Here is an 8304-nt window from a genome sequence, read left to right on the forward strand (position 1 = left end):
GGCATGCATTCATAGCTTAGGATTCCCTTCGTGCCGACACGAGGGAGGGGGGCTGCTAGCTACTTTGCACTTTGCTAGGTGAACCTCAGTTGGGGCGAAGGGGCATGCATTCATAGCTTAGGATTCCCTTCGTGCCGACACGAAGGGGGTGGGGGCAAGCAATACCATGCGCTTTGCGAGATAGGTGCCACATCGAAGTTGCATTTGGTATTTGAAAATCAAAGCACCCTTTTCATACATAAATTTGGTCCACATGCAAGTGTGTTCGTGTTTTGACCCTCTCCCGCGTCATCTTTTGTCAAATTTATGAACATTAGACAAGTCGGATGATGCAACGGACACGGTTCACTCAAACTAATCGTGTGTATTGGGCTCCACGAGGCTTCCCCTCTCAAAAATATCTACCCTCCTGCAGCTGTTTTCTGTTTGATAACACATGGTTATTGTGTTTCGACCGCGTGTGATGTATCTTGTTCCCAATCACGCCTGCATCCCTCGAAAATATATGCCCGCCTCGTGGGTTTTTCTATTTCATAACACACGGTTGTTATCTCCGGACTGTGTGCGATGCACCATCATCAAAATTTTCAATAGCCCCGGCATTTCACTCCCGCGTTTGACTCCCGCATAGTAAAATTTTCAGTACCCGTGTCATTTCCTCAAACACCCCCCCTCCACACACACACACACACACACACACACCCCAAAACCTCCTCGGGCGTGAGCACACACACATACCCTCCCTCGCTCAAAATCCTAGCAAGGTCTGTGCCGTCGCCGCAAGGCCTCCATTGTCAACATCTGCCGGTTTGCCCGTGCAGCTTACCCACCAATCTCCATACCCAGGCCGCCCTGAGTTTCTTAGATGATGCCTGCCAAACACCCCCTATCCCATAGATCCCCATCCCCATTCCCCGCTCTAGAGCGTGGCATCCTAAGCTCGGCTACGCTTCCCGTGGAGCTCGAGGAGCGACTGGCCCAAAAGAGGTGTATCGCGGTCTCATCGCTCGACGTCGCCGAGGAAGCTGACGACCATTACTGGCTGCAGACACTCAATCAGCGGGCTATAGTATGCGGGTATGTCGCGGACGCCGGCTATGACATCGAGGTCATCGATAGCAACGGCCTGAGGTGGGCTATGTCACAGGTTAAGTGGCCCACCCTAACCCCTCGGGTTCAACCGCCGTCGATCTCATCCATGGCCCCGCCGCTGATCTACTCTGGCTCGCTATCAAGAATTTTCCATCCTACATCGCCATCGAGCCCCTTTTGTCATTACTGTTGGGATCCATAGCTTCCAAGTCGGCCCTCATCGAAGGCGACCACGAGGAGGGCACCCTCTCCGGCTCTTCCAAGGGGAAAGAGCCCATCTGCTCTTCCAAGAGGAAAGCGCCCGTCTGCGACATCAGGGAGGGCACCCTGCGGCCGTGCTCTTCCAAGAGGAAGGAGCCCATCTGCGACAACATGGAGCGCATCCAGGGTCCGTGCTCTTCCCATGGGAACGAGCCCATCCGTGACAAGTGAGGAAACCCATGATTTGTTTTGCCATGCCTCCTCACAGGGGGAAACCCATGATTTGTTTTGTTGAGTCCGTTTTGTAGTGTAGTGAGAATATGTCCAGTTTTAATTGCTATATCTGGTTGTTTGCAGTATGCCTTGTTTATTTCAGTTGTTCACAATCACTACAAAAAAGGCACATCCGTGACATTTTGGGCCGAACGAATTTTCTTTCGGTCATGCTTATGACACTTCTATGACAATAATTGTGAAAAAACCCGGTATCATCATAGATGTGGTGGGCTCCTACTTCTATGACAACAAATCATGACAGAAAATGGGCTTTTCGTCCTGGGCGGGCTGGAGACGTAGCTGCATGACATTCTTTGGGCGGTCCATGACGGGAAAAACCATGGTAGAAGCAAGGGCGAGGAAAATACCGGGGAGTTCCCCGTTAGGGTGGGTGGTCGGGGCCGAGCGATGCACGGAGGTTTGCGCGGTTCTCTTGTACACGTACGCGCGTGTGTGCGAGGCGTTGCACTCTAACTGAACCTGAGCGAGGCGTTGCGCTCTAACTGAACCCGAGCGATTGCACTAGCTACGTTACTAAACCCCGATCGATCCCTTGTTGTTAACTGAACCCGAGTGATTCCTTCGCTACCGGTGCTAACTGAAGCCGATCAAACCCTGCTGCCTCCTTCCCTTGATGAACAGTGAACATTGTTGGGGGGGGTTTGGATGAACATTTCCCGGTGGGGGGTCGGATGAACAGGACCCCGTGGCAGTAGAGGTCATTGACGTTGGATGAACAGGACCCCGATCGAGCCGGTTGGGGGTGGATGAACAGGACCCATGGAGGGCTGGATGAATAGGACGACCCCGTGGAGGGCTGGTTGAATAGTAGCCGGTGGAGGGATGGATGAACAGTAGCCCGCCGAGGGGTGGTTGAACAGCACCCCGTGGAGAGGGCTGGTTAAACAGTAGCCGGTGGAGGAGCGGTGGAGGCTGGATGAACAGGAGCCCGTTTATGAATAGTCATAGGTGGAGGCTCGAGGAGGTCGACGGTGGATGAACAGTAGCCCGTGTAGGCAGTTGACGGTGGAGATGAACAGTATCTCGTGGAGTCCCGTTTTGCAGTACACCACACCCCTCCCAATGAACAGGACCCCCATTTCGAGCGTAGCGCTCCTACACAAGTCCGTTTCCTCCGTTTTGCGGTACGCCACACCGCTCCCGATCAACAGGACCCCGTTTCAATCGTAGGAGGTCCAAGAGAAGTCCGTTTCCTCCATTTTGCGGTACGCCAGACCCCTCCTAATGAACAGGATCCCGTTTCGACCGTGGCCGGTCGAACACAAGGCCGTTTCCTCCGTTTTGCGGTACACCAGGCCTCATTTCGATCGGCTGTTCCGTCCAAGCCAGTTGGCTCCCGATGAACACGACGACGTAGTTTCTCCGTTCCGAGCCAGCCAGGTACACGAGCCCTGGCCGTACGTATGCGCGAGTAGGCGTTCGAGACCCCGCCCGTATGTACGTACGTGGCCGTATTTACTTTCTTGCACCATGGCTATACGTACATGTACATGCTACGTCCGTGCCTCTATTACGACACGTGCCCTTCCTTACTCGTCCACGATTCATCGCTACAGCCTATAGACAGACCGATCGACCAGTATGTACGTACATGTTCGCGACCAGAATGACAACGCTACGTACGCTTCGACCAGGTGGGTCGCGACTGTGAGGCACTTCCTTGTGTGCGAAGATGTAGCTGGTGGGTCTCAGCAGTCAGGGGGCAAATCATTTTTTTGCCTATAATATGGACGCACTTCCTTGCGTGCAAAGATGTAGCTGGTGGGTCCCAGCAGTCAGGGGGGAAACGTATTTTTCACGAAATACGGTGGCCCGTCCGGTGGGTCCCTGCTGTCAGGTGGAGGAATCATTATTTTCTGCGTAATAAGGAGGCACTTCCTTGCTGCGGGCATGGACCCAACTGTCAGCCTCTCCACGTATAGTACTCTTCCGATGGAAGTCGTTCGTTGACCACATTGACCACGCCGCGCCGAGAGCACCAAGGCGGTGGACGATGGCGAGGCCTAGGAAGGGGACGACGCGGAGCCGGGGAAGACGCGGCAGTGGATGCCCACGTGGAGAGGAGTGTGAGGGTTCACTGGTTCGGCTTTGGTGTGAGGCTGCCATCGCCGCAGAATAACAGGGGGTGTGGTTGAGTAGAGGGATGGCCTGGGCAGCGGTGGGAGTTGTAGGGGCGGTGAGGCCTCCGCGGCAGCACAACCAGACATGGGAGGCAGGAGCAGGCGGCACGACCGGCGCTGGTTTGGGTGGCTGGAGCAAGAAGACCAGAGGTTGAAGAAGCACTACGGCCGTTGGATGGACATTGTACGGTCACTGGAGCTCAAATTGTTCATATTGACTAAGTTGACAAAGCCGTCCGTCCGCGTCAACTTAGTAGGCCCACAAGTCAGCCACCCACTATGGTGGGCCTAGCTAGCAGGGGGAGTATTCATTTTTTTGTGCGTGATAATGAGGCACTTCCTTGCGTGCGAAGATATAGCTGGTGGATCGGAGCTATCAGAAGGGGGAACGTTTTTTTCGTGAATTACAGAGGCCCTTCCGGTGGGTCCGAGTTGTGAGGTGGAGGTATCATTATTTTGCGCGTAATAAGGAGGCATTTCCTTGTGTGCGGTCGTGGACCCAGCTGTCAGCCTCTCCACGTACAGTCCACTTCCGATGGATGTCGTTCGTTGACCACATTGACCACGCCGCGCCGAGAACACCAGGGCGGTGGACGATGGCGAGGCCTAGGAAGGGAATGAGACGGAGCCGGGGAAGACTCGGCATTGGTTGCCCACGCGGTATGGAGTACGAGGATTTACTGGTTCGGCTGCCATCGCCGACAAATAACAGGAGGTGTGGGTGAGTAGAGGAATGGCCTAGCCAGCAATGGAGTAGTGTGGGCGGTGCGGCCTGTGCGGCAGCACAGCCGGCCACGGGAGGCGGGAGCAGGCAGTCCCACCGGCGCTGGTTTGGGCGGCAGAGCAAGAAGATCATATATTGAAGAAGCAGCACGGCCGTTGGATTAACATCCAACGGTCACTGCTGCTAGAATCGTTTGTGGGCTAAGTTGACAAAGCCTTTCGTACAGGTGAACCTAGTAGACCCACAAGTCAGCCTCCAGATCTGTCCCAAATAGCATACAGCCCGAAATTTCTAGCCAGATTCAAATTAATTTAAAAACTAAACATACCTTAATTTAAATCCAATGAATTTTTACCCGCACAAAAACAATGAAATTTAAAATATAAAAATAAGAAAGAAAAAAGTATTTTGGAACTAATTGCCTCTTTGCTTTATTTTTTTCATTTTACAGCCCATTTATTATTACTTATAGCCCATTTTCTGGGCAAACCCGAATGCATCCCTCCTTGTCTTGAAAGATTTCCGGCCCAGCAAGGCGTAGAAAAGAACGTAGGCCTACGTTGGTTATTCTGCAAATAACAAAATAGCTGGGCTAGCCATTTTCAGACAGGAAAAAAACTAGGCTGGTCATGTGGTAAACATATGAAATAAAAGGCTGGGATACATAGGACACAGCTCCCGCACAACCCAGTTGATACCCTTCTCCGTCCCGAAAAAACAAAATTACTGCGCACGCTGTCGGGTCCCTACCGTCATCCTCACCATGTACAGTCATCTCCTTATTCCTCTCGGTTGTTGACCATGTTGACAACACCGGAGGGCGGCGCCGCGGCGAGCGAACCCAGGCGTTGGACGATGGTGAGGCCTCGGACGGGAACGAACAGGAGCCAGGGAAGATGCGTAGAGTTTTAGGGTGCGATGTGGCCATGATGCGTGCGCGGCAGCACAGCCAGCCATGGGAGGCGGGAGCCGGCGGTCCCGCCGGCGCTGGTTGGGCTTTGGCGGCTGGAGGAAGAAGCGACTGAAGAAACACGGTAGACGTTAAATGTCAATCCAACGGTCAAGGTTGGCACAATTGTTTGTTGACTAAGCCGACACCAAGTAGCATACTTTTTTATATATAGGAAGAAAAGAAAAACTGGGTTCGTTCGCCTGATAACATTCCCGAAACTGCGACCGTTCGATCTTGAGTCGCAACTAAAACTGCAAGGAAAATGCGTTTGTCTGCCGACCTCCTCCCAGGGAACGTTCGCCACATAAGTGACTAGCACCCTTGGTTTTCAACCGAGAGGTCTTGGGTTCGAGTCCTAGAAAATCTCAATTTTGTCCTCTTTCCTTCCTCGCAAGAAAATTTTGGAAAATCAAAGACTTGAGAAGGCGTACAGAACAAGCTAGTGTACTAGTAAAGCGACGTTGCTGAGTTTTAGAAAAAAAGTGAGACGTGCTCCTGTAGCTGGTCCGAACCAAACCTAGACTATGACTATATATGGTGCTATGCTACTCTACAAGTAATGAAACTGACATATCCAACATTCACTTCTCCTCTTCTCTACTTACTCTGCCTAGCATCAGAAGCTCTGGCCGTAGCAACCATGTCCGCTAGCTGCTCGTCCACCTGCTCTTTAGCAAGCAACAATCAGATATGCGCCATGTCGCCACCTGTACCATCGCTTGTGGGTCTAATCACACCCCCGCCGGTACACGCACCGCAGCCGGTTGCTCATCGCAACCCACTGCCGTTGGTGAAGTGCCACTGCTACAAATCACGCAGAGTCATCCGTCGCGTCTCAACCACAATCCTCAACCCTAGTCGAGTCTTCTACAAATGCCCGAATCATGGGGTAATAATATGTTAAAGTGTTGTTCTGCTGCTTTCAGTTGCTGATTTTTTTAATAGTTTGGTTGATGACCTTCCAATTTGATTCATGCAGAAAAGAGAGGATTCGTGTGATTTGTATTTCTTGGTTGCTGATGTGGGGGAATGCAACTACGCTGGTTATTTGGTTAGCCAAGGAATCCCAATACCAACAGGTTGCGGTGTTGGACAAGTAACTGAAGGAACGACGGAAGAGGAAGATGCAGAGCAGAAGGTTAAAGATGCAGTTCCTTTGATCATGGCCAAGCAACAACTGCTGAACGGCCTTGACAGCAATGAGGAGATGAAAGGGCTTGTGAAGATAATGGGCAAAATCAATGTGCTATGTAGGATGATTGTTTCTTTATTTGATGTGTATGTAGCACTCGTGATGTATGCAGTGGCTCTGACATGAGCACTTTGCTGAAACTAGTAATAAATAAAACTTGTGTAGCAGGCTGGGCGTAGTGTTGTGAACATCTAATGATTTCTATTAACGGAAATCTGGGGGGGTATCCCCTTTTGCTCATAAATAAATAAATAGCATAGGCCCTTTTGGTAATAAATAAATAAATTAGCAGAGGCCCTGTCGGGTCAGCTTTGTCCCCATTCGAAGACATCGAGCATATTGCAGTCCAACAGCAAATTATGTCACCAAATTCAAGTTTCACAGCAAAATATGAGTACAACAAAACAACAATGTCATCATGTTTTAGTCGTCATACAATCTCCAAACACAAATCAACATACATAACAAGTGATGTTCTCACAGCAAAATACTAAACAACACGTTCATAAGGTTTCAGTTGTCATAGCAAACACAATTTCACATAGTAGAGAAAAAAACGTCTTCTGATAGGCAAATACGACAAAAGAATCTAATCATCATCCGCAGCAGCAGCGTCAACATCTTCACCATGTGTATCAGTCTGAACCGTAATTCCCCACAGTGTCATCTTCTTCTTCATCCTCAATGTCCTCGAATGTTGGCTTCTTCTTGATCAACTCTTGTATGTCCATAGCACGACAGGCAATCTTTTCACCAGCGTCATTGACGTGATGGTTCTCAAAGATATTAGGAACATCTGTGGAATCTTGTACATCAGGAGCAGTGTAAGCATCATCTTGTTGTGCAACTTCATTAAACGAATTCCTCTGCTCAAACCATTGCAATACTCTCCAGTCATCGCTACATGCAAATGTGTATTCCAAGAAAAATATCTGTGTTGCTTGATTTGCCAAAATAAAAGGCTCGTTGGATTTGAAATAATCATCCGCTCTGGGTTTTGCGATCCTGGAAAATAGGTTAACGACAACACAACAGAACCACACACCGATGATCCTCAAAACTGGAGATATACTGCAACTGAACAATGTCTGTTGTGTTAGCATACATTTCAGTTGTCTCTCTGCCGTACGTATCCGTGCTCATGATGGCACTGTTTTGTGTCTTCCTGCCTTCGTCGCGTGCAAGGGTGTTGTAGCGCACATCTCCAACAACGCAAGATTCATAATGTCTTACCCGAGTATCAGGACCCATTGCTAGTGCGTAAAGGGCATCATCAACTGCATGCCCATCCTCCTGAATCTTCTTAACCTATGGTTAGAAAATAGACAAGCTGATCATCTTATGTACTCAATATATTAAAAAAACTGATAGTGCAATTCAAAAGCTTACAAGGCTCTTGAACCATTTCGCGAATCCTGCCATAACTAGTTTGTCAATGTTTCCTGGATTTTGCGGCAGTAACTCCTTTTTGTAGATGTTGCACAACATAGTGATCACATCAAACATCTAAATATATAAGAATGTGCTGCAAGTTTAGTAGATTACGATATAGAAGCTGCAGTACTTAGCACTTACTTGATATAAGGTAGTATCTCAGGACAGTTATTCAACACATACCAAACCATTTTATCCAAATCTTTAGGTTTGTCCTCTTGTCGACTCTTCCCTGTAACTTGAACAGAATAATCGAAAACATTGAGCCCGGGATTGTCTTCACCCACCTCTT

Source organism: Triticum aestivum, chromosome 4D (assembly GCF_018294505.1).
Source record: "Triticum aestivum cultivar Chinese Spring chromosome 4D, IWGSC CS RefSeq v2.1, whole genome shotgun sequence".
In the NCBI taxonomy this organism is placed as follows: domain Eukaryota; kingdom Viridiplantae; phylum Streptophyta; class Magnoliopsida; order Poales; family Poaceae; genus Triticum; species Triticum aestivum.